We start from the raw sequence: 27,524 nt of genomic DNA on the forward strand, positions 1-27,524 counted from the left end.
CCTACATTCGTCTTAAGCAATCTTTTTCTTTTCACATATCTATAAAAGCTTTTACAGTCAGTTTTATTTTCCCTGTCAGCTTTCACACATAATCCTTTTTTCCCTTTCATAATTAAGCCCTTTGTCCTCCTCTGCTGGACTCTGAATTTCTCCCATTCCTCAGGTGTGCTGCTTTTTCTGGCTGATTTGTGTGTTTCTTCTTTGGACTTGATACTATCCCTAATTTCCCAGCCACGGGTGCACTACCTTCCCTGGTTTATTCTTTTGCCAAACTGGGATGAATAATTGTTGTAGTTCATCCATGCGATCTTTAAATGCTTGCCATTGCATATCCACCGTCAACCCTTTAAGTATCATTTGCCAGTCTATCTTAGCTAATTCACGTTTCATACTTTCAAAATTACCCTTCTTTATGTTCAGAAACATTGTCTCTGAGTTAACTATGTCACTCTCCATCTTAATGAAGAAATCAACCATATTATGGTCACTCTTACCCAAGGGGCCTCGTACGACAAGATTGTTAACGAATCCTTCCTCATTGCTCAATACCCAATCTAGAATGGCCTGCTCTCTTGTTGGTTCCTCGACATGTTGGTTCAGAAAACCATCCTCGCATATTCCAAGAAATCCTCTTCCTCAGCACCCTTACCAATTTGGTTCACCCAATCTATATGTAGATTGAACTCACCCATTATAACTACTGTTCTTTTATCGAACGCATTTCTAATTTCCTGTTTAATACCATCCCCAACCTCGGTACTACTGTTAGGTGGCCTGTACACAACTCCCAACAGCGTCTTCTGCCCATTAGTGTTATGCAGGTCTACCCATATCGATTCCACATGCTCCAGGCTAATGTGCTTCCTTTCTATTGCGTTAATTTCCTCTCTAACCAGCAATACTACCCCACCTCCTTTCCTTTCCTGTCTATCCCTCCTGAATATTCAATATCCCTGGATGCTGAGTTCCTACCCTTGGTCACCCTGGAACCATGTCTCTGTGATCCCAACTATATCATATTCATTAATAAGTATATGCACATTCAATTCATCCACCTTGTTACGAATGCTCCTCGCATTGACACACAAAGCCTTCAGGCTTGTTTTTACAACATTCTTAGCCCTTATACAATTATGTTGAAAAGTGGCCCTTTTTGATTGTTGCCCTGAATTTGCCTGCCTGCCACTTTTAGTTTTCGCCTTACTACTTTTTGCTTCTACCTTCATTTTACACCCCTCTGTCTCTCCGCGCGTGTTCCCATCCCCCTGCCACATTAGTTTAAATCCTCCTGAACTGCAGTCGCAAACGCTACCCCTAGGACATTGGTTCCAGTCCAGTCCATATCTCCGGATTGCTTCCCGTTCCTCGTGCCAGTGAGGGCAGGAACAGGGAGATATGGGATCTCAATGTGTGGCTGAGGAGCTGGTGCGGCAAGCAGGGTTTTAGATTCTTAGACCACTGGGATCTGTTTTGGGGTAAGGATGAATTGTACAAAAGGGACGGGTTGCATCTTAACAGGCGGGGGACCAGCATTCTGGCAGGCAGGTTTGCCACTGCCGCACGGGTGTGTTTCAACTAATAAGTTGGGAGGAGGAGACTATCTGGATGGAGTTAAAGGAAACGAGTGAATAATTAAAGTTAAGAAAGACAACAGAATTAAAGGGGCAGAAAGCTCAGGAAGGGATCGGAGAGTATGGCCAGGTGGAATTGGGATCGATGTGAGAAGCGAGGGGAGTAATGAATTGAAAGAATTACATATGAATGCCCGAAGTATAAGAAATAAGGTGGATGAGCTTGAGGCTCAGTTGGAAATTGGCAATTATGATGTTGTCGGTATAACAGAGACATGGCTGCAAGAGGACCAGGTCTGGGAAATGAATATTCAAGGGTATACGTCCTAGTGAAAGGACAGACAGGTGGGCAAAGGGGGTGGAGTGGCTCTGCTGGTGAGGAATGAAATTCAGTCCCTTGCGAGCAGTGACATAGAATCAGGAGATGTACAGTCAGTATGGATAGAACTGAGAAATTATAAGGGCAAAAAGACCCTAATAGTAGTTACCTACAAGTCCTCAAATAGTAGACTGGATATAGGGTGCAAGTTGAATCAACAGCTCAAATTAGCATGTCGCAAAGGTAATGATAAGGTTGAAATGGGGGATTTCAATATGCAGCAAGAATGGGAAAATCAGGTTGGTACTGGACCCCAAGTAAGGAGGTTTGTGGAGTGCCTCCGAGATGGATTCTTAGAGCTGCTTGTACGGGAGCTACCAGGGAGAAGGAAATTCTGGATCTAGTGGTGTGTAATGAACCGGATTTGAAAAGGAAACTCGAGGTAAAGGAGCCATTAGGAGGTAGAGACTATAATATGCATAAAATGATGTTTTAATCTACAGTTTGAGAGAGAGAAGAGAAAATCTGAAGTTTCAGTATTACAGCTGAACAAAGGGGACTATGGAGCCATGAGGGAGGAACTGGCCAAAGTTAACTGGAAGGATGCTTTAGCAGGGATGACAGTGGAACAACAATGGCAGGTGTTTCTGGGAATAACACAGAAGGTGCAGGATCAGTTCATTCCAAAGAGGAAAGAAGATTCTAAGGGGAGTAAGGGGCGACCGTGAATATCAAGGGAAGTCAAGGACAGGATAGAAATAAAGGAGAAGAATTATAACATAGCAAAGATGAGCGGGAAGCCAGAGGATTGGGAAACTTTTAAAGAGCAACAGAAGATAACTAAAAAGGCAATATGGGGAGAAAAGATGAGGTACGAAGGTAAGCTAGCCAAGAATATAAAGGAGGATAGTAAAAGCTTCCCTAGGTATGTGAAGAGGAAGAAAATAGGAAAGTCCAAAGATGAGCCCTGGAAGGCAGAAACGGGTGAATTTATTATGGGGAACAAGGAAATGGCAGACGAGTTGAACAGGTACTTTGGATCTGTCTTCACTGTCAGACAATCTCCCGGATGTAATAGTGGCCAGAGGACCTAGGGTAACGGAGGAACTGAAGGAAATTCATATTAGACAGAAAATTGTGTTGGGTAGACTTATGGGACTGAAGGCTGATAAATCCCCAAGGCCTGATGGTCTGCATCCCAGGGTACTTAAGGAGGTGGCTCTAGAAATTGTGGACGCATTGGTAATCATTTTCCAATGTTCTATAGATTCAGGATCAGTTCCGAAGGATTGGACACCACCTAAAGATATCCCACCTTTTAAGAAAGGAGGGAGAGAGGAAACAGGGAATTATAGACCAGTTAGCCTGACATCAGTGGTGTGGAAGATGCTGGAGTCAATTCTCAAAGATGAAATAGCGGCACATTTGGATAGCAGTAGCAGGATCGGTCCGAGTCAGCATGGATTTACGAAGGGGAAATCATGCTTTACTAATCTTCTGGAATTTTTTGAGGATGTAACTATGAAAATGGACAATGGACAGACAGTGGTTGTAGTGAACCTGGACTTTCAGAAAGCCTTTGATAAGGTCCCACATAGGAGATTAGTTGGAAAAATTAGAACACGTGGTTTTAAGGGTAGGGTACTAACATGCACATAAAATTGGTTGGTAGACAGGAAACAAAGAGTAGGGATTAACGGGTCCTTTTTCAGAATGGCAGGCAGTGACTAGTGGGGTACCACAAGGCTCGGTGCTGGGACTGCAGCTATTTACAAAATACATTAATGATTTAGATGAAGGCATTAAAAGTAACATTAGCAAATTTGCAGATGACACAAAGCTGGGTGACAGTGTGAACGATGAGGGGGATGTTATGACAATGCAGGGTGATTTGGACGTTGGGTGAGTGGGCAGATGCAGGGCAGATGCAGTTTAATGTGGATAAGTGTGTGGTTCTCCACTTTGGTGGCAAGAACAGGAAGGCAGATTATTATCTGAATGGTGTCAAGTTAGGAAAGGGGGGAAAATACAACGAGATCTAGGTGTTCTTATACATCAGTCACTGAAAGTAGGCATGCAGGTACAGCAGGCAGTGAAGAAAGCTAATGGCATGTTGGCCTTCATAACAAGAGTCGTTGAGTATAGAAGCAAAGAGGTCCTTCTGCAGTTGTACAAGGCACTGGTGAGACCACACCTGGAGTATTGTGTTCAGTTTTTGTCTCCAAATTTGAGGAAGGACATTCTTGCTATTGAGGGAGCGCAGCGTAGGTTCACAAGGTTAATTCCCGGGACGGCGGGACTGTCATATGTTGGAATATTGGAGTCACTGGGCTTGTACACACTGGAATTTAGAAGGATGAGAGGGGATCTGATTGAAACATATAATATTATTAAGCGATTGGACAAGCTAGAGGCAGGAAACATGTTCCCGACGTTGGGGGAGTCCAGAACCAAAGGCCACAGTTTAATAATAAGGGGTGGGCAATTTAGAACGGAGTTCAGGAAGAACATTTTCACCCAGAGAGTTGTGGATCTGTGGAATGCTCTGCCTCAGAAGGCAGTAGAGGACAATTCTCTGGATGTTTTCAAGAAAGAGTTAGATAGAGCTCTTAAAGATAGCGGAGTCAAGGGATAGGGGGAGAAGGCAGGAACGGGTTTACTGATTGTGGATGATCAGCCATGATCACAGTGATTGGCGGTGCTGGCTCGAAGGCCCAATGACCTACTCCTACACCTATTGTCTATTGTCTATTGAATGTGAGCAAAGGGAGCCGTAGATGTGAATTTTATTTCATTTCTGTGCTGCTCAGAACCAGTGATGCTCATAATGTTCATCCCTTACTGCGGCCGAGGAGGCGGGGGATGTGTTTCCGGGAATATTCTTTACCACATCACTGAGAAGTTCGTATCCTTCTGAAAGTGAGGGGACGGGAATTCTGAGCCACGCCCCAGCTGCAGCCCTGCTCTGCTCTCCTCTCGTAGTTCAGGAAATTCATCCAGACTTAACCCACTTACAAGCTGCGCGGAAAGTTCTCTGTGACGCCGATAATGTGCACTGTCAGCGGCGTTATTTGTTCTGATAATAAACCAGCATTGATCGAATGGCTGTGCGACCTGACGGCCATTCCGCCCTCTCTGCCTCTGCAGGTTACTGCTGCTGAAGGACCTGTACAATTCCACTTTGATCGCCCTGTTTGGATGCTCTCAGCACCAATGCAGCCAGTGATTGCTAGATGAGAACTACACTCCCCCTTTTACACTTCCTCTCCGGTCCTTGAACCACCAGTGATATCCGACATCATCCGTTTAATCCTCTCAACCTGTCAGTAACTTCTTCACATCAATCGCATCTGTCCTTCGGCCTCTCTGCTTCAGGGAGAGCATTCAGGGTGTTTACAATCTAACCTCGGGTCTGACGTCCCTTGCCCGGGGATGTGTTTCCGGGAATATTCCCGACCACATCACTGAGAAGTTCGTATCCTTCTGAAAGTGAGGGGACGAGAATTCTGAGCCACGCCCCAGCTGCAGCCCCGCTCTGCTCCAAAATCTTCCTGCTTCTACCTGTGCTCTTCCAAGGGTACCATGTGCTTCGCTTCCCACTCTCTTCACAGACTGGTGGATTTGTACAGTACTTTAGAGGCTGATCCCTTCCCGCCGTTCACAGTTCGTACAAGGGCCTGCCCGAAGAAAGCAATAAGTATCGTCAAAGATTCCAGCTACAATTAGGCGGGAGGTGTAGAAACCTCATGCATGATGCTGTCACAAGTAAACATTTCACGTTGCAACTGTGCATACATGCTCTTGTACTTTGTATAATAAATTTAGTCTTTTGGATTCCTGAAAACAAGTCAAGTTCTTAAGCTCCGTCCGGTCGCTTGGGTGCTTGGCCCTCTCTAGCCAATGCTGTCACGCTTCGAGTTCCAACTACACTGCTAACAGTTGTCTATTTCCGATGTAGTAATTCCCTCAGCTGGACGTCTTGAACAATAGGGACAGAGATGTAGATTTTGATCAGTAGTGGATCTCTGAGATCAAACTGTACCCACTCCAATATCGGACGCTTTCACCTCAAGACTGAGGTGGTAGCTCGGGGATCAGCAGAACGCAGAATTGGGGCAGGTACAAATCGATTCTTCCACCCATTAAAAGCAGCATCATCCTCCGGGGACCAAAGGAAAGAGCCCGATGACTTCCGGTCAGATTAGTACTTAGGGCAGCTGTTGAGCTAAAGCTTCCAATTAACCTCCTGTAAAACATCCTGAACCCCAAAACCTGTTGAATAGAAGGAGTAAGACGGCCTCAAACTGCACGGATTTTCCCAGCTGCACAATATTGTTTATTTTTGAGATGATAAATTCCCCAAAAAAGAGCCTTTGGGGAAGGGGAGATAGCTCTTCTCTAATTTCACAAAGAGGCCATTCATCAAACTCAGGCACTGACAGCCTGCACTGCATGTGTTACATACTCTCCATAGGAGTTCGAAACAAATCACAAACTCCAGCTTGTTAATATTTCCCTCAGAATCTCATGAATGAATGTCTGGAAAAAATGCTGAAGCATTGACCGGGCCGAAGGGCATCACTAAATATCCATAATGACCTGCCGGGGCATTAAATGCTGCCTTCTACTCGTCCCTTTCACGAATTAAATTATAAGCTTTCCACAGTAGTTCCCTCCTTCAACAATTCAAACGCTGTTATCTCGTGGCAGGGGGGTAGCAATTTCCAGCTGTCATTTTGCTTAAGCCCCTATAATCTCTGCATGGTCTCATGCTCTAGTCATTTTTTCTAACAACAAATGATCCTGCTTCCCACTGGGGAAGTGGTAGATCAGGTAAACACTAGGACGAGTGCCTTTTGAATACTGTGTACTTCTCCAGGGACAGCCTTTCGGTCCTGGTCTGGAAAATAATGTTCCTCGCGGTGGACAGGCTCCTAGAAATAATCCCTTAGGACAATTGTGAGGCGGTAGTGTGGTTGACATCTGCTTACTAAAAACCCAAAGGAGTTTGGAATAATCGGGGGGGGGGGGATTGTTGGGAATGTTCTTGGGACCATCGGTCAGAAACTCTGTAATGTCAGGGGTGGAATCAGAAACACGTTTGATGGCTCGGGATCTCTGCAAACTTCTAGGAGTTAGACTTTATGGAGCTGTAAGCACAGCCCAGAGTACTGCCATTACACCGCTCGATAACGGGCCATGCTGCGACAACCTTAAGAAGAGAGGGTCCATAGCCGAATAGGTAAGGTGGAACTTGGGCAATTCAGAATGGCTTCTTATCCGGAAGCGAAAGGTCTCTGAAGCATTTGGCATCTTTCCTGGATCAAATGGCCAGCCAACAAGAGCAGAAGCTGTCAAGGGATGATCTATCCTTGAGTTAGGAATGCCATCTGTTGGGAAGTCCCAATATCTGACAAAAAAACAACCAGCGGCGTATTCTGAGACTATAAACGCTCGTAGGTAGGCTCCTTCCCGCTTCAGGCTAGTAAGGAGTCCACAGAGGTCGTCCGATTTCAAGCATATGCAGATTTTCTCTTGTTTGAGATTTGTTTACTACTCTGCGAATTCTCTTCCAGGGATGCCTACCTTGAAGAAGTTTACACCATCCCTTCAACTGGAGTTCAGTGAAACTCTGCCTCACTGCTCACCTCTTCATCCCTGCTGCTCGCCGACTCTTTGACCACGTGCATGCCCAGACCCGTTACTGCAGCCGTGTATCCTTTCTGGGGACATATCTTCGCCGCCTCAGCTTTCGTTTCTCCAGTCCTGATGAAGCGTTTCGGACCGAAACATCGACTGTGCTTTTTTTTTTTTTTTTGGCGTAGATGCTGCCTGGCCTGCTGAGTTCTCCCAGCATTTTTAGGTGTTGCTCTGATTTCCATCATCTGCAGATTTTCTCCTGTTTGCAAGTAGAGGATTTCCTGATGACAGGCAGCAACATCCCTGTGGAGACCAACTATCCCAGAAGCGGATGAGCCGTGTCGGAAAATGAAGATGACTTCAGGATCATGTCATAAGGGGGCGTTGCGAGTGGACCCAAAAGCAAGACACAGACACTGAACTACCTGGAACAGCACTAGGCGTGAGAAGGAAGCAAGGGAAGTGAGGAAGAAAGGACACTGGAAATGACAAAGGCCCTGGACGAGACAAAGATTTCGGGCCTGGGCTAGGACTTGTCGATGATAGCGGAACCAAGACATGGAACTGGGAACTAGGAGCTTGGGCTTGGACTCCGAGCCAGAGACAGGACAGGGACCCAGAACGTGGGTCTGGAGTCGGGCTCGAACTCCAGAGACAGGCGAGGACACGACGTGGCTACAGGCCGAGGAGAGGCACGGGACGTGGGACTCCTGGACAGGACAAGGTAACCGCAGCACAGGACAAGGGAATCCCAGCACCGGCCTGAGCGAGGTACGCCTGGGCTGGGCGAGGCACATCGACAAGACGGGAACACAGAGCCTGGGTCGAGGGAGAACAGGAACGCAGAACACGGAGTCGAGGAAGAGTCAGGAACATGGAACACCAAGCTGGGAACCCTCCTTGGGTACAGGACGTAGGGCCGGGACTCATCACACAGAAAGCTGAACACGACGAGACAGTTCCCAACGCTAAGTAGCGGCAAACGGCCGGACCTACCAAGCGAAGGCGTGGACACGGAGAGGCAGATCCCGACGCTAGGTAGTGGCAAAACGGCCGGACCTACCAAGCGAAGGTGTGGACACGGACAGACAGTTCCAAACAGGGCGAGGCTCCAGGCGAGGCAAGGCGAGGCAAGGCAGGGCTCTAGGCAGAGGCAAGGCGAGGCGAGGCATGGCTCCAGGCGAGGCAAGGCGAGGCTCCAGTCCCAGGTTGTAGAGCAAGGCTCCAGACACAGGCTGCAGGTAGGGCTTCAGTGGGAAGGAAGGGAACAGTCCAGCCTCAGGGTAACGGCAATGACGGCCTGACCTACCCAACGGAGGCAAGGACCCGGAGGAACAGATCCCACTGCAGTGTAACGGCAGGGACTGCCTGACTTACCTCACGTAGGCGAGGACGGGATATCAACGGGACAAACCCATACAGAGGCAAGGACAGGATACTGACGAGACGAACCCCAGAGAGACAAGGAAAGGATACTGACAAGACGAACCCACAACCAGCCTCGAACCCAGAGCCACTTATATTCCCGGCCACAAGAGAGAACCAGTTGCCTACGATTAAGCCCAAATGATACAAAGGAACGCCGGAAGACCCGGAGTCTGGAGAACACGGACCGTACTGTGAGCCGGAACGCGGAATTCATGGACCGGACCATGACAGATCAAGACAAACGCCTGACCGGCATGGGCTCCTTCTCCCCGGTAAACATTCCCGTCCTTTGACTGTTTGTGGAGGATAAGGAAAACTTACCGTGTGTGTACACACTATTTACTCTACATTTATAGCAGCCTAACTTCGACCATGTGCCTTTCATTCTCGAAGAACACTCGCATATTTTCGGATTTGTTTCATCTGTCACTACACCACGTCAGCTAATGCCTCCGCTTGAATCGCTTCCATAGATGCGCATTGACATTTGGCAATTTATAACCCATTACATTTTTTCCCAGCCTGCATCGCGTGATTTACAAATGGGTGCGGTAGGGGGACGAAATAAATGGCTAAGAAGTGAGAAACAGAAAAGACAAAGAGCTGCAAAAAGTCAAAAGGTCTTGGCCAGAAACATCGGTTGTTCACTTATTCGCATAGTTGCTGCCTGACCTGTTAAATACCTGCAGTACTTTGTGTGCTTTGCAATTAATGTGATTATCAGTAGTAGTTTATATTACAGGAGCGTTCAAACAGCATATTATATATATATATATATATATATATATATATATATATACATTTCTATTACGATATCTGTAATTCACAGAGTGAAACAAATCAGCCCAATAACACTATAGCATTGGTCCATGATGTCAAAACCTATAGAGTCTAGGAACGAGCCAGATTTACAGTAACAATCATGAATCCGAGAGGTGAGCCTGCGTCTGTGTCGCGAAGCCTTCACCGACTTCTCTTAGCCATTTCATCCTCGGTAAGATTCTGCAACTTCGTGTCAAGCTATTCATACCCCATGGCAATTGGGGGTTTACTGGAATTACGTCATGTTTATTTTTACCCCAGCTGTTGTAAAACACGCCCGTCGTGCGTAGTATTGAATATTCAGTGTTCTGGAGCGAGTATAAATGAACGAGCGTGGAGATTCATCAATTCAGAGTTCCTTCAGCGAAATCGCGAGCAACTGGAAGACAGGCATAATTTCAGGCAGCATGCGTGAAATGTTTGACGGTGTGAAAAAGATATATTACTTGATCATTGCCATTGTCGGTGTTCCTGGTAAGAGCGTTGGCGAACCGCAGTTTTGTGTGCGCGTTCTGTGGGCTCGTTCAGTTACCGGCAGCGCTGTGATGCCGGTGTATCATTAAGTGCGGTGCAGAAATTGTGACAAAGCTCTGTGTTCGCTCAGTCATTCCCTTGAAATTTAATCCGTGGCCTCACATGAAAATAAACCGGCCGTTGAAACAGATGCGGCGGGTGTTGGGGGCAGGGGTGGGTAATTTCGGGGAGACGGATTCATCTTCCGGATGCGTGGCAGGCAGATTTGATTTACCAATGTAAAGACCCTGTCGAAGTAAACTCTGATCATCCAGCCCGTTCGGACCTTTACGAGCGAGTTGCTGTTACTCTGTCAATGGTACAAGTTGCTTTGTATTCAGATTAAGAAGTACTGCGCTGTATTTAAGAAATTTCTGGAAGTTTGAAGGGAATGTGGGAAGTGAATCGCGAATATATTCAGGGAAGGGCAGTAGTCATCACTTGCCTGTTAGATTCCGAACCATCGGGGGTGTCGAAATTTCAAATAAGGATCTGTGTGCGGTTTAGGGTTTGTTTCTAAGCCCTATTTCGTAAAGTGAAACGGGTGTTCACAGCCAACCCAGCGGTCAGATGAGGCAAGGTGCGTGCGATGCTCCGCTCTGGAACAATAAGCAGCCGCACGTCGAAAATAACGCTGTGGTGACTTCTAGCAAGCTCTGAAAGAGGCAGATGATTTGAAGTGACTACATTGTCTTTCGTTTGGGGACTGGATGGTTTAAGAACTAAGGCGTAAAATACCTGAAACTTCCGTTGGTAAGGAAGAATCTTTAAAAACGAAAATGAGAATTTTCTGATCGGATATCTTGACATAGTGTGAAGGGTCTTCGGCCAAGAGTAGCAGCAGAATTTAAAAGAAGCGAGACAATCGAGACCCCTGTGTGGAGCTTGACAGAAGGGGAGTCGGGGAAGACACTAAGGCCCCCAACAATGTGCGCGTTTGAGGCGTTTGGGATCCCCACTTTCACTTTTTAAACCTCCAGAAAGGAGCTGTCTGTAAAGTTCGACTGTTGTTAACTTTTAGCTTAACTCTGCGCTAAAACCCACGGAGCGGTGGAACAGTAATTCACTTATTCGTTTTGCTGTTCCCCCAGTGAATTCAGTGGCGATTGCGATCTTGTCCCGAGGAAATTGTAGACTATCAACATGCACCACCCGTTACCTGGTGGCCATGGCAACGGCGGATCTGCAAACTATCATTTCTGAAGTCATATTGTGGCGGGTCAGTTATAGTTATTTCCCCGGGACCTTCCTGGACATCACCCCCGTATGCAGTGTGATCTCTGCCCTGGGAATGGCAGCCATGGACTGGTCCGTCTGGTTCACCGTCTCTTTTACGGTTGATCGGTTTGTCGCCATCTGCTGCCAGAAGTGGAAAGCAAAGTATTGCACCGGGAAAACCGCAGCTGTTGTTCTAACAACAACCGGCGTTCTGTTCTGTTTTAAAAGTGTGCCCTACTTTTTTATATATCGCCCTGTTAAAGTGATCGACAATATACCCTGGGACTGCATTCGAAAGCAGGGCTACTACACGGATCCCGCGTGGGTGGGATTTAGATGGCTTTCTACCGTTCTAACGCCGTTACTCCCGTTCGTGTTAATACTACTGCTCAACGCTCTGACAGTCAGACACATTTTAGTGACTAGTCGTGTCCGTAAGGGGCTGAGAGGTCAGAGCAAGGCCGAGAACCGCAGTGACCCGGAGATGGAGAGCAGGAGGAGGTCTGTGATCTTACTCCTCACCATCTCGGGAAGCTTCATCATCCTGTGGTCGGTGAGTGTTACCGAATCCCTCTATTGCACCATCGCCGGACTGGATCAAAATAATTACAGTGATTTGGAATACATACTTGAACACTCCGGATACATGCTGATGATCTTAAGTTGCTGCACAAACACATTTATTTATGGGGTGACTCAGTCCAAGTTCAGAGAGCAGTTCATCAGCGCAGCGAAATATCCGCTCACGTTAATTATTCAACTGGTTAATAAAGAAAATACCTAGCTTCTTCTCAGAGGCGACCGTACAGTTTGCCATCTTGACACCACAAAATTGGCGTCATCGGAGAACGTGGCCACAGGCAGAATAAAACTGGTTCAGAGCCCAAGAGAGACACAACACCGGAACAGACCCTTCCACATCCACAGCTCGAGACATCCACCTCCTTCTAATTCTTAAACTCATCCTGACTTCTTTTTTTTTCACCATAAGCTCCCGCTCGTCATCGCCACACTCATTTCGATAATAACAGAGCGGGTCAGGATCTGGGACATTCAAGACCAAACCGGCAGAAATGTATCTCATTCGCTACTTCAGTATTTGTGAATAAAAATGAAACGAAGAAGAAAGTTAACAGTCTACCCGAACTTACAGTAAACCTCGCACTTGTCCTCCGCATTGGATAGACCGGCTACAGAAAAGTATTTAACACTACAAAACTCGGGAAGTCTGATAATAAAATTTGCAAATGTCTATGAAAAACCTCAGTGCGTTGTCTGTTTCAAGGAAGGGAGGCCATCTCGCCTTCTGGTTTCTAATAAATATCGATCCGAGCAAACTGTATGTTGAATCTCTTCTGTATTCATTTCGGTACAATCATATGTGTATTATTATTATTATTATCATCATCATCATCATCATCATCATCATCATCATCATCATCATCATCATCATCATCTCACCATCTCAGTTAAAACTTGATGTATGGACATAAACAATTGTTCATTATTCAATTGCAGTGAACATTGGGACTATTCCCGTGATGTTTCATATTGTGGCTTTCTGGAGATTTACATAAATATTGCCGTGCAGACCTAATTGTTTAATGCTATTGCGTAGTGGCTGAGGGATGAAACCAGCTGTAGGTGTTACATTTGTCACAGATCTGAAGCCTGTTCATACACCATAGTCTTGCAAATTCCTCTTTCAAGTCGGCATATTTCAGATGTCTTTCACTTACTGATTTCTGGGTATTTTACGTGTTTGGAATTGCCATGCCAATAAAGTAAACTATGTTTGTTTATCCTGTAATATTATACCCGGACGGACATTGTGGATTATTCTAACTGTAATAATAGATCGGTCATGATATAATTGTAGGTGTCGAAGAATTTACCCTGTTGAACCGCACTTTAAGAGAATTTAACACGTTATCAAACAGAAATAAAGATACACGCATCGGTATACGGTTAACCCTTTAGTACGTGAACACGGGGAGCCTTACGACTCCACCAATATCGGATAACACCGTAAGCTGAATTAAATTGTGGGCAATAGACATGCTTGATCAGTGATTTCAAGCAGTGCAGTTTAGAGATCAGCCAGTTTGCATATACTCCCGCGCGATGCCCAGAATTGGAACCATACGTCTACAGTCCGTTCCTCAATTAGCCAGACAGTCTCGAACAAAGGTTAACAGTACCTCGTTGTTGGCATGATCTACCTCTGGCTGTTGCTAGCAAGCACAATTAAGCTAGCGTCCGCGTCTTATCCTGTTACCCTCATGACCCACATCTTAATCAACACTTAGCTAGTCAAGCTTAACAACAAAATTCAATTCAAAATGTATTCTTTCTCTTGTTTTGTTTCTTCCACAGAGGGTGACATTTCTGTCACAAAATGGTGGCCGGAAGAAGGTTAGATGAACGTTGGGGTCGGGGGGTGAGTTTGGAGCGATGGAAAAGAGATGAGACATAACTGCTGAGATTCAATGAACAGTGGGTGGACGTTAAGCGTCACGGTGCCACTCATACGACGATCTGGAGAACGGTTGCCAACGGAGTCTAGCGCCAAATGGCCGCCAGTCGAGATACGATAGGCAATGGTAGAGACGAGACAGAGAAGACAGAGAGCGGAGTGTTTCAAGAGTGACAGGCCGGCGAGAATAACGAGAGGACATTGACGATGGAGCAGTGACTCACTCAGAGCAACAGAAAGTTGAATAATGTGGTAGAGTGGTTCAGGAGTTATGGACGGTGAGAATGGGTCAGTGACTCACTCAAAAGCGGAGGAATGGGAAATAGGAGGCTGAAGGCGGTACCCACCGTGATGAAGGTGGCTACGAAGGGCGGCTAGAACTCTTACCCCGTATCCAAACCCGGCTCTGAATTTTGGGCACCTTCCTCAGGCCGTTCCTCCCAACTGCAACAGGCTGTCCTTCAGAGTGGGGAAGGGGTCGTCATAGGGGTCCGTCAAACGTAGAAGTGGAGGCGATCTTTCTGGAGAGATGGAGTTGAGTTCTGTGATTGCGGGCTGTTTGGCGTGGCTCACCACAATACAGTGAAGGGGGAGAGGGAGAACGGTCAGAGATTGCAGAGCAGAGTGGTGAAACAGAACAAACTTCCTACCCCTCCCGATCCCTCTTCAACATACCTCTCCCCATCCTACTCCACATCGCTTTCTTCATCGCTCTCCTTCATCATTCCCCCTCACCCCTCTCCCCAGCTCCCCCTTCCCCCTCTCCCCAATTCTCTCCCCATCCTTCTACTTCATACCTCTCCCCATCCCTCTTCCCATCTCTATCCATCATCCCTTTCCCTCACCCCTCTCCCCATCCCTCTCCCCTCCTTCATCACTCTTCCTCGTCCCTTTCTCCCTCCATCTCCGTCCAGACCCTACCCCCATGCAACTACATCTCTCTCCCAGTCCCTCTCTCTGTCCCTTTCCCAATTCCTCCCCCCATCGTCTACCCATTCCTCCCCATCCCTATCCGCCCATCCCTCTCCGCCAATCCTCTCTGCCCATCCCAATCCCACATCCCATAATTTACTGTGAGAATTTACCCCATTATCAAACAGAGCTAAAGACACAGACATCGGTATAGGGTTAATCCTTTAATACGTGATCGGGGAGGGAGGTGCCCTTACGAATCTGCTATGTCAGGTGACATCTTGAAATTTATAGTAAATTTTGGGCAATGGCCGACACTCAATCATACTTAGTTAGCGATTTAAAGAACCACTTGCTAGCTGGCAGCTAGTTCACAGATGTTCCCGCGCGATACACAAGACTAGAACTGCATGTCTACATTCAGCTCCTCTATTAGCCAGACGGTCTAGAATAAAGTTTAACAATATCCCATTGTTTCCATGATCTATTGCTGACTATTGTTAACTCGCTCAAGCAAGACAGCGTCTGGGTCTTATCCTGTCAGTCTCATCACCCAAATCGTGAGCAATACATCACAACAAAATTTAATTGAAATTTCATTTTTTCCTTCCACTTTCCCCTCCTTTTTGATCATCTGATCAACTTCCCCCCTTTCTCTCTGCTTCAAGATATTGCTCCTCTATTTCCCAAGGAAAGCGAATATCATACCCAAGGGATGAAGGCCCCATGTTTATACAGGCTTTCTGGTCATCGTCACATGCTGGATGGTAAAATGCAGGAGAAGCCGGTGGCGGAGCTATCCAGGAACAGACGCATCGGACGACCATAACTACGGGTATAATCAATACCAAAATTAACTCTCAATCGATGAGGGTACCCGCCAATCTCCTTCAAGTTTCCCAAATGGCCAACAGCCGGGGCGGGAGCTATAACCATGGAATTTTCTATCTACCTTTTTAATCTGTTCCATACTTTCCTGAATATGGTCTTCAAGTGAGGTTATAACTTCAGATTCATCAGGGATGTAGGTTTGACATTCCTGATCGATAATAGCCTATGTTTCCCCTTTCTCGGCTAATATGAAGTCTGGTGCCATTATGTTCTCCAGAGCTACTGTCTCATCATGGGAGTCACATACCACAGACTGCAACACCATGCCAATTGTGCGGCAGCCAATGAAAAACTTTGCTTCCACAGACCCAATCGGTACTGTATGGGAGTGCTGTTAGTCGGGATATTACCTGTCACATTGCATTGACTTTTCCCGGATTCTATTTCCCTTCTTTGCACGAACAGCTGTGTCATTTTGTAGGAAAGATCCTACGGCTAGGGGCGGGGGCGTTATGAGCAATTTGTATAACAACGAAAGTAAAGGTTACTGGGTTTTAACAATGGACACAGATCGTCCCAAGGCATTATTCCCAGTTGCACATTCAATCCAACTCGCCTGTTTTTCTCTGCGGACCCCATTCGTATCGATAAAAGTAATGTCCCCAGAACATCTTCCCAGTACTTTCCCATTAGTTTCGGTGTTATTGAAGGGTATTGATTCCCCCTCCACATCCCTGCATCAGCGGATGTGGCCGTGCACACCCAACAGCTTGACACATTACTTCGGCCAACGTATTCATATCTGAGTCCTATGTAAGTATTAAATTCATTCCCCCCGTTTATAAATCTCAGCAGTCCGAAAAGCAATAAAAATCTCTTCATACTTACAGAGACCGCTGCCACTTGGTCCCGTGTGTCCAATCCATCTGTCCTAGCTTTGGGGCGATTTTGGTTTCCAAAGTTACTTGGTAAGGCCCTTTTCATGTCGGCGAAAGAGAATCTTTTTAAAGTGTTTTCACAAGCACATAATATCCAGCTTTAAAAGAATGGGTGTCTTCGTCTCCTTGATGAGTAACGCCTCTGCTTTTTGCCTCCTTTTTAATTTTATTTCGTCTCCCAATGTTTTGACAAATTCTATGATTTTCTTTCTGTTCCCGGCCAGTGGCAAGAGCACGGCTTTGCCCTATGTACATTCCCACCACAGTTTCTACACACATCCTGGTCTCTATCTTTTCGTTGGCCGCACTCTTTCGTTGCGCATTCTTTCGCTTTTTGTACGTACCGTCCCCTTTGAAAGCGGCTCTGAAGCAGGCCATTGTGTTCCATATTTATCAACACATTTATACACACCTTCCGGTCTTCTGTCTGCCAATTCAAATTTGTTAGTTTGAAGCAATGGGTCAGCTCAGGTTCGAGGCATTTTAACAACGTCTGCGCCACCAGTGGGTCGGTAAGTTCTAAAAGAATTCCTGCATTAGATTCTCCAGTATCTCGAAGTCGAGCAATAATACATTTTTCTTCGTTCTTTTACCGACATCTGGTGACTTCCCCAAAATCAGTATGCTGTTTCGCTATCTCGGTAACAGGTTGCTTACAATCCCTTTGCTGTCTTATCATCGCATCCCTGGATGAAACTAGCCCATCTCCCGTCCATTCCCCTGGTGGACGTGTTCTATTTCAGAGATTTTCTCCGTTGCTGTCTGCCAAGGGGTTCCATATATTATTCTAAGTAGGGGCTGTACATCTCCCGGCAAGGGCTTAAAAAATTCGCTGATCTGGATCAACAACTTCTGAACCACCGCAGATTTCCGAATCGGGTCAGGAGCATAATTCCGAATTGAATCAGCCGGCGTCTATGGTTTTAAAGTGGTCATAACTCACACATCCAATATCTGACCGAACCACTGATCTGTGGAATCGGCGGGTCCTGTTTCCTCCTCTGTTTAAATCAAGTTCTGCTGGCCCCGCCGCTGAATCTCAATCTTCCTTGCAACTGACCCTTACTCCAGTTGAAGTCCCGGCCCCTCGGCGGCTGTTGAATTTGCCCCGGTGGTCACGCAGCTGATGCACACCCAGAACCATCTCTACTATTTCTATGTCGCTGGGGAGCCCCGGATAAGGAGGCAGGGAGTTATTTCAGGGTACAATCCGGTGCCGAGGGTTCCTATCGGGGTATCACAGCCTTCTGAGAGGTCTGGTTTTCTTCATTCATAGGTTTAACCTCTGCTGGTTACTGCTTTCTTGTCACGCCACATTCAAACACCAGATCGTATATTGTGAATCCCAGTCTGGGTCTCCAAATCCAGCTTCTGTTTCGGATTTCAGAGTACTGTATTTTCTTTAAATCGAAAGATCCACCATACAGCCAATCACCACAGCTCCATCCATAAAATCACTAGAGAACGTGACAAAGTACCTGCTGACCTCTGTTTAGAAATAAACCTTCTATTGTGGAATCGAATTCAACGGCGCCTTTGTCAGAAAGTTGGGATGGTACGCAAACTGCAGGGGTCCAGTGGGGGGGGGGGAAGCAGGGTCTTGATGTGTCGCATAACGAGCCTCTCGAAACACTTCATGATATTGGATGTGAGTGTAACCGGAGGTAGTTATTGAGACAGGACACTGAAGACTTTTTCGGTACGGTGACAATGGTGGCAGCCTTGAAGCACGTTGGAACGGTGGCGCTGCTCAGGGAGATGTTGAAGATGTCCGTGAGAACATCTGCTAGCTGGTCTGCACATCCTCTGAGCACTCTACCAGGGATGTTGTCTGGTCCAGCAGCCTTCCATGGGTTGACCCTGCACAGGGTTCTTCTCACATTGGCCACGGTGAGACACAGCATCTGGTCATTTTGAGGGGGGTGGACTTGCTCACCGTCACGTCATTTTCCGCCTCAAAACAAGCGTAGAAGTTATTCCGCGCATCTGGGAGGGAGGCATCCCCCGAACAGTCAGGTGATGTTGTCCTACAGTTGGTGATTTCCTGAATGCACTTCCACATGCACCGCGTGTCGCCGCCGTCCTGGAAGTAACTGTGGATTAGCTGGGCATGTGTAAGCTTTGCCCCTCTGATGGCCCGGGATAGTTTGGTCCTCGCTGCCTTGTCACTTGCTCTGAAGGCGGAGTCGCGGGTCCTCAGCAGCGCACGCACCACCGCTGTCATCTATGGCTTCTGGTTATCGCATATAGTGATGGTCTTGGACAGAGTAACATCATCGATGCAATAGCTGATGTAGCTGCTCACTGATGCTGTGTACGCCTCTAAGTTGGTAGAGTCACCATCGGTTGCAGCCTCCCTGAACATGTGCCAGTCAGTGTGCTCAAAGCAGTCTTGAAGAGCAGAGATGGCTTCTGCTGGCCAGGTTTTCACCTGCTTCTGAACTGGTCTGGAGCGCCTGACGAGCGGTCTGTATGCTGGGATTAGTATTACAGTGATGTGGTCTGAGTAACCGAGGTGAGGGCGGGGTTCCGCCCGGTACGCGTCGGGAATGTTTGTGTAAACCAGGTCCGACGCATTCTCCCCCCTCGTTGCAATGTCCACATACTTATGGAATTTGAGGAGCACTGACTTAAGGATCGCGTGGTTAAAATATCCGGCGACAATAAACAGTCCATTAGAGTGTGCCTTCTGCAGTTCGCTAATAGCCTCGTACAGTTCACAGAGCGCCTCCTTAGCATTAGTATTGGGGGAATGTAAACACCGAATATAAGGACAGACGTGAATTCCCGTGGCAAATAAAATGGTCTACATCGAACAATCACAAACTCCACTAGTGATGAGCAGTATCTGGAAATCGGCACAGAGTTCTTGCACCATTCCGTATTGATGTAAACACACAAGTCACCACCGCGGGTCTTACCGGAGAGAGCAGCGTCCCTGTCCGCTCCAAACAAGGCGAGCCCGTCCAGCTGAACGGCGGCGTCCCGGATTCCATCAGTGAGCCACGTCTCACAGCAGACTCCCTACTCCCGCCGAGTACTTCGTTGGAGTCGGATGTAGTCCAAGTTATTTTCCAGGGAGCGGACATTGGAGAGTAAAAAAGACGGGTGAGCCGGCCGACTAGGGCGTGCTTTTTTGCCTGGCACGGACCCCTGCCTGTTTGCCTCGCTTCCGCTTCGTCGCACAACACTTACGGTGTCCCCACCTTGAGCAGGTAGCGCCGGCACAGAGAGTCCGCTGATCGCATCCTACATCGGCACGTCCTTCAGCAGACAACAGCGAGATCCGAACTTCAACTGCCGAGGTTACTTGTGTTCAGTGAGAGGGATTGAACTTCGTGATGTGGTTACCAGTGCAGGAATATCTCCCCAATGTCGACCAATCGTCAGAAAACTCAATTTACAAAGCCGTTTGCATGCCTTTATGGGGAGGGAGCCTTTCTTTCTCATTTCCCTGAGTGTTTTCAATCTGTTTCGAAGCGGTTTAATGAACACAACGCGGTAGAGTCCGCCAATAGGCATTTTAGTGAGTCTTTAGGCGAAGACCGAAGGTTAATTCAGACGGCATATGGTTGCCACAGTACATTGAAGTAGAACGGGGCCATTCGTTCCATCGAGCTCTTCCGTCTTTATGGGTGATCTGTTCCTCAACCCCAATCTACTTCCTCCCATAAATACTTAGGGCCCTCACCAATCAAAAACTGTTAAACCTGTTTTCATCGCTACTCCCAATGACTGGCTCCACACTTTCTGTGGCAGCTGATCGGAGTCCTCTTGAAATGAGTATTCGCATTGGATTTGTCTTCGTTACAAAGAATTATCCTGCAAGTTAACCTTCAGGGAAGCCGGAAAAAAAGGCTCCTTAGTTTCTATGCATCTTCTATTTCTGAATTTCTCCCCGTTAAAAACATATTTACACATAAATCGTTCGTTCCAAAATGCATGCCCCACACCTCCATACGCTGTCACTGCTTTGCCTACTCTATCAAACTAATCCCCCGCCGACGACGCTGTATGTTTCTGCAGGTAGATCCTGCCCATCTGAATAACATCCGTTGACTGGCTCCCCGTTATTAAAAAGCTCATCTGCCAGTCATACGCTGGTTTATCTCTGTTCACTAACATAACGACAAATAATCTATCTCCCGGCATTTTGTTATATTACATTTTGGAAAACTGGGCACAAAAGTCAGTATCAAGGGCACAGCACTCTCTACTCTTGTTTATTGTATTATTCAGTGATAAAGATCGCCAGGATGAGAGCACACTCACGACGAACTCGAACGCTTCATCCATTCTTGAGCTGATATCCCTCAGATAGCACAGTCCCCTCTAGTAAGCTCACAAACTATGTCGGTCTCACGAGTGAATGTCGATGAAATGTATTAATTTAATACTTCTGTGATTTTCTGTGGTTTTACACAGAGATCACCCTTCACATTAACGTTGTCTATTCCACATCTACACCCGACACCCAAGTATGAAGTTACCCATTAATCCCAGATATACGGTAAACAAATATACAGTGATGTGCAGTGCAGCAAGTCACCCATTACCACTAATACATGGTACTGTTCCAAAGATATAGGGAACTATGTGGAGCTATGGTGCCTGAGAATTTTGCACAGTGCGGTACTTGTCGATGTGGAGAGGAGAGCGAAAACTAAATCTTTATTTCTAGTCTTTCCCCCTGCCTTTCCAGTTCTGATGAAGGGTCCCGATTCGAAATTGCGACGGTACACGCCCATGCTGCATGACCTACTGAGCTACCCCCACACGTTATGTGTATCGCTCTGGATTTCCATCAGCTACGGTATATCTTGTGTATTTGTAAATCTGTGGGGATCAAAGGGTGTTGGGTACGAGGAGGGTGAGGCGCCACAGGAGGAGTGTCCGACAGGTAGCAGGAAAGTATTGCCAGGGGCGGGGGAGGGGTGGCTGCGGGTGTTGGCCCACCCAGCCATGGGACACCAGGCAAGGACATTGGATGCCGAACAATTTATTTATTGATCACTGTAGAATACTTCTCTGGCGCTTTATGTTCCGCCCCTTCTGTCTTCTCTTTTTCACAACCATCAGTCCACTCTCCCTGCCCCCTTCTCACTCTCAGTCCACAACAGAAACCCATATCAGATCAGATACATCATCACTCATAAATGTCATGAAATTTTCCGACACCTCTGTATAGCATTTACGAATTGCTTATTCTGCCACCGAAATTAGATTTGGTAAAATTTAGACCCTTGACTTGAATACATTCCATTATTTCCCTCTAACAACCTGGGAGCGAGTAGAGTGATGGTCAGTGGCCCCACACTCTCTTCCACACTGGCAGATCAACAGTCTCATCCCCTCACAAGTGAGCGATTGCAACCACTTGACTTTCACTACCTTCTTCTGGGGGCATATAACACGTTTTACCCATTTGCACTGACTGGAAGATCCTGAGTGCGGTGATTGAAATTGCTTCATGCCGGTGTGAACTTCGATCTTTGCTGGTTTACCATGTGACGGACTGCATCAACTTGATGCATACACAAAATGCTGGAGGAACTCAGCAGGTCAGGCAGCATTTATTGAAACGAATAAACACAGAGCGTAGAAGGTTGGGGGGAGGGCTTGATAGAGGTATTTAAAATTATGAGGGGGATAGATAGAGTTGACGTAGATAGGCTTTTTCCATTGAGAGTAGGGGAGATTCAAACAAGAGGACATGAGTTGAGAGTTAAGGGGCAAAGGTTTAGGGGTAACACGAGGGGGAACTTCTTTACTCAGAGAGTGGTAGCTGTGTGGAACGAGCTTCCAGTAGAAGGGGTAGAGGCAGGTTCGGTATTGTCATTTTTTTATGGATAGTTATACGGACAGGAAAGGAATGGAGGGTTATGGGCTGAGTGCAGGTAGGTGAGTCTAGGTGAGAGTAAGCATTCGGCAGGGGCTAGAAGGCCCGAGATGACTTGTGTCATGCTATAATTGTTATATGGTTATAACAGTTGACTATTCAGGCCGCGACCCAGTTTCGGGCTGCAGAAGGAAGTGGGGAGACGCCAGAACATTAAGTTTGGGTGGAGGGGGAAGAGGACAAGTTCGAATGCCGCAGGATTCAGTAGGTCAGACAGCATCTATGGAAATGAATAAGCAGTTGAAATTTAGACCTTGAGACCATGAGAGCAGAATTAGGCCATTTAGCCCATCGAGACTGCTCCGACAGTCCATCATGGCTGATCCCGAATCCCACTTAATCCTGAACACCTGCCTTCACGCCATATCATTTGATGCGCTGACCGCTCCGGAAACGATCAACTTCCATCTTAAATATACGCGCGGACTTGGCCTCGACTGCAGTCAGTGGTAGAGTATTCCACAGATTCACGACTCTCTGGCTAAACAAAAACATCCCCCTTACCTCTATTCTAAAACGTGCCTTCAATTTTTAGGCTGTGTCCTACTGTTCTGGATTTCTCATCTCCATACCCACCCTATATCGCCTTTTCAATATTCGGTAGGTTTCAACGAGATCCCCATGCATTCTTCTAAGTTCCAATGAATACAGGCCCAAAGCTGCCAAACGCTCTTCACAAGTTGACCCTTCGTTCCCGGATTGATCCTTGCGAACCTAGGCACATCAGGGGAAGCGGTCAGAGCGAGTCAGCATACAGAGAGGAGGTGCAGCGGCTAATGGACTGGTGCAGAACCAACAACCTGTCTCTGAAACTGAACAAAACAAAAGCGATGGTCAGGAGTGCACGGAGCGACCACTCCCCGCTGAACATCGACGGCTCCTTGGTAGAGATCGCTAAGAGCATCAAATGTCTTGGTGTTCACCTGGCGGAGAATCTCAGCTGGTCCCTCAACACCAGCTCCATAGCAAAGAAAGCCCAGCAGCGTCACTACTTTCTGCGAAGGCTCCGTCTCCCACACCCTATCCTCATCACATTCTACAGGGGTTGTATTGAGAGTATCCAGAGCAGCTGCATCACTGCCTAGTTCGGAAATTGCACCAACTCGGATGGCAAGACCCTGCAGCGGATAGTGAGGTCAGCTGAGAAGATCATCAGGGTCTCTCTTCCCGCCATTACGGACAATTACACCACACGCTGCATCCGCAAAGCAAACAGCATTATGAAGGACAGCACGCACCCTCATACAAACTCTTCGCCCTCCTGCCGCCCGGGAAAAGGCACCGAAGCATTCAGGCTCTCACGACCAGACTATGTAACAGTTTCTTCCCCAAGCTATCAGACTCCACAATACCCAGAGCCTGGACAGACACCTTACTGCCCTATTGTCTTGTCTATTATTTATTGTAATGCCTGCACTGTTTCGGTAGTTCGGTGTAGTTTTTGTACTGTGTCATGTTACACCACAGTCCTGAAAAACCTTGTCTCATTTTTATTATGTACTGTACCAGCAGTTATGGTCCAAATGACAATAAAAAGTGAGTTGACATGTCTTGAAATGAAGGGGGCGTGCAAGCAGAAGGGGAAACACCGGAATTTAGAATTTACTCCTCCAATTTGAGGGTGACATCGTGGCAGAAGAGGAGGCTATGGAACGATGTGCCGGGCTGCGAATGGGGAAAGAAATTGAAATCTTTAGCGGTGAATCTTCGGAAATAAATGAACAGTCGACTTCTCGGCCCGCGACTCTTCAGCAGGGCTGGAAATTAAGGAGGAGAGTGGGGATGGCAGAATAAGATCGTTGGGGAAGCGGGAGGGAGAAAATCCGCAAAGTGATAGGTGAAGCCAGGTGGTTAGGGAAGACGGACGAAATGCACTTGGGAAGTGAAAAGTGGGAAAGGCAACGAGATCGGGAAGGATGAATCAGATATGAGAGGAGAGTGGATCATGGGAGAAGGGGAAGGAGGGGAGGCATCAGGGTCAAGTGCTAGGTAATTGAGGAGGAGAGTAAAAGACCAGAGTGGGGAAATGAGGAAAATGGAACGGGGAGGGGGAAACACTGGAAAACAGAGATATCCATGTTCATGTCATACGATTTGAGGTTACCAAGGCGGAATACAAATGGTTACTCCTGCCCCCTGTGAATGGCCTCATCGTGGCACAAGAGGAGCTCATGGACCGTCATGTCGGACGGGGGATGGGGACCGGAATTGAAATGACTGGACACTGGGATTTCCGCTTCTGTTGAGGGAGCTCAGTTAGTCGATAGAGCCTTAATTAACTTGAGTAAGGGTCCCGGCGAGAGACATCGACTGGTTATTCATTTCCTAAGATGCTCCTTCCTGCATCTTTGCTGAGTACTTCCAGCATTGTCTTGGTATTGCAATTAATTCGATTAGCTGTTTGCATGCGTTCAGTATCTTTGGATTTCCAGCATCTGCAGACTTTCTCTCATATGCAAGAGTGATCGTGTTCGTGATCTACCTCTCTGTTGTCCCCTTGGCCTTCGGTCAGTGGTGATGCTGTGGGGACCTCCGGCCACTGGGGGCGCATAGGGACACCCGGTTATTGGTGGCGCTGCAGGAATCTCCGACTACTAGGGGCGATGTGCAGACCTCCAACCAAGGGCGGTGCTGAGCAGACACGGTGCCGAACCTAGGGATTACCGATTGTTTCCTGTTCTGGCGGGTTGATATTGAGTTTCTGTAAATTGAGGCTGCCGGATGGCTCGAGGCTCCGGGCTCTCCATTCACATCTGGTACCCACCTCCACCACCACATCTGGTATCTCGTTCCACATGTCCACCACTCATATGAAAAATAAACTTGCTCCTTGTCTCCGTTTAAATCTCTCCAATTTCACTTGAAGCTTGATTTTCGACTCCCCTGCTCTGGGGAAATGGCTGTGACCACCAATCGGGATATTGTAAACTGGGTTATCAGAAATATGCTCCCATTGAGATGAGTGTGTGAAACTAACTTGGTTGTTAAACAGCGGCAAAGAGGAATACTTGCACGAGTTGCCTAACTTGGATGGACCTAGCAGAGTAAATGATGAGCCAAGTGCAGGTCGTGCTTTACGAGCCTGATTCAAATTTTTGAGGATGCGACTAAACACATTGATTAGGTTAGAAAGTCGATGTAGTGTATCTGGATTTCAGCAAGGCATTTGATAAGGTTTCCCATGCGAGGTTTGTTGAGAAAGTAAGGAGGCACGGGATCCAAGGGGAGATTGCTTTATGGATCCAGAACTGGCTTGCCACAGAAGGCAAAAAGTGGTTGTAGACAGGTCATATTCTGCATGGAGGTCAGTCACCAGTGGAGTGCCTCAGGGATCTGTTCTGGGATCCCTATTCTTCGTGATTTTTATAAATGACCTGGATGAAGAAGTGGAGGGATGTGTTAGTAAATTTGCTGATGACAGGAAGGTTGGAGGTGTTGTGAATAGTGTGGAGGGCTGTCAGGGGTTGCAACGGGATATTTATAGGATACAAAACCGGGCTGAGAAGTGGCAGAAGGATTTCAACCCAGATAAGTGTCAGGTGGTTCATTTTGGTGGGTCAAATATGATGGCAGAATATAGTATAACTGGTAAGACACTTGGCAGTGTGGTGGATCATAGAGGTCTCGGGGTCCCAGTCCATTGGACACTCAAAGCGGCTGCGCAGTTTGACTTTGTGGCTAGGAAGGTGTACGGTGCATTGTCCTTCATCAATTGTGGAATTGAATTTAGGAGCCAAGAGGTAATGTTGCAGCTATATAGGACCCGGATCAGACCCCACTTGGAGTACTGTGCTCAATTCTGGTCACCTCACTACAGACAAGATGTGGAAACCATAGAAAGGGTGCAGAGGAGATTTACCTGGATATTGCATGGACTGGGGGCATGCCTTATGAAAACAGGTTGAGTGAACTCAATGCTTTTCTCCTTCGGAGTGACGGAGGATGTGAGGTGACCTGATAGATGTGCATAAGATAATGAGAGGTATTGATCATCTGGATAGTCAGAGGCTGTTTCCCCAAGGCTGAAATGGCTGCCACAAGAGGGCGCAGGTTTAAGGTGCTTTTGAGAATAGTTCCAGTGGAGATGCCAGGGGTAAGTAGTTTTTTATATGCAGAGAGTGTTGAGTGCGTGGAATGGGCTGCCTGCAACGGTGGTGCAGGCGGATACGATAGGGTCTTTTAAGAGACTTTTGAATAGGTATGTACTAAAATAAGCACATTTTAATGCTACAGCAGGCAATATTTTATTTCCCTGACCGGGAATCGAACCCGGGCCGCGGCGGTGAGAGCGCCGAACCCTAACCACAAGACCACCAGGGAAACTGATGAAGCTTTGCCAACAGCAATAGACAACGAACCAATCAGCAAAATATAAAACAAAACCCGTGGATAAATAATAATAATGAATAAATATGATAAATATTGCGACGAATCTACTGCTCAGCACTTTGTATATCTCATCATTCAGTGTTTCTGGTTAAGGAACACTCTGGACTCTGAATGAATCAGTAGGAAACACTCGTTCTCCAGTGTCTTTATAAAGATTGTGACATTTAGATTCTCTTACGAGCCCAGGGTCATTTATGTTTTTGTCTACCGCTTCGAAGCAATTTAGCAGTCGGCGCTATGATTCCCGCGACATTGTTGCCGATACATCTGCTGTCTTCTTCCTTACCCTCCGCCTGGACGGGGGTAGGAGAAAAACAACCAGACGTTCAGAATGCTCCAGAAATAGTCGGGGGATGTAATGGTAGGCTTTCCTGATCGTTCTCTAACAGTGGTCGAGAGTGCGGGAGTCCCTGGTACTGAGGATGACGTGCTGATGACAAATAAGCCTAGATTTCTTTAAACAAGACTGATAGAAACCCCCCGTAATGGTTTGAAAGTCCACAGGATAGGCAGTTCCTTGATTGCTGATCCCGCCAATCAATGCATGGTATGTTTGCTTAACATTTGC

General features: G+C 47.0%; 1 protein-coding gene and 1 non-coding gene across 2 annotated transcripts in view; one reads left to right on the plus strand and one right to left on the minus strand.

Moving 5' to 3' along the window:
• Nucleotides 1-27,524, plus strand: part of LOC132401288 (zinc finger protein 214-like) — a 1,156,463-nt gene that overhangs the window by 980,114 nt on the left and 148,825 nt on the right. The gene's annotated exons all lie outside the window — the stretch shown is intronic.
• Nucleotides 26,816-26,887, minus strand: trnae-cuc (transfer RNA glutamic acid (anticodon CUC)). Its single transcript has one exon. It is a non-coding gene; the product is annotated as a tRNA-Glu (tRNA).

Source organism: Hypanus sabinus, chromosome 10 (genome assembly GCF_030144855.1).
Source record: "Hypanus sabinus isolate sHypSab1 chromosome 10, sHypSab1.hap1, whole genome shotgun sequence".
In the NCBI taxonomy this organism is placed as follows: Eukaryota; Metazoa; Chordata; class Chondrichthyes; order Myliobatiformes; family Dasyatidae; genus Hypanus; species Hypanus sabinus.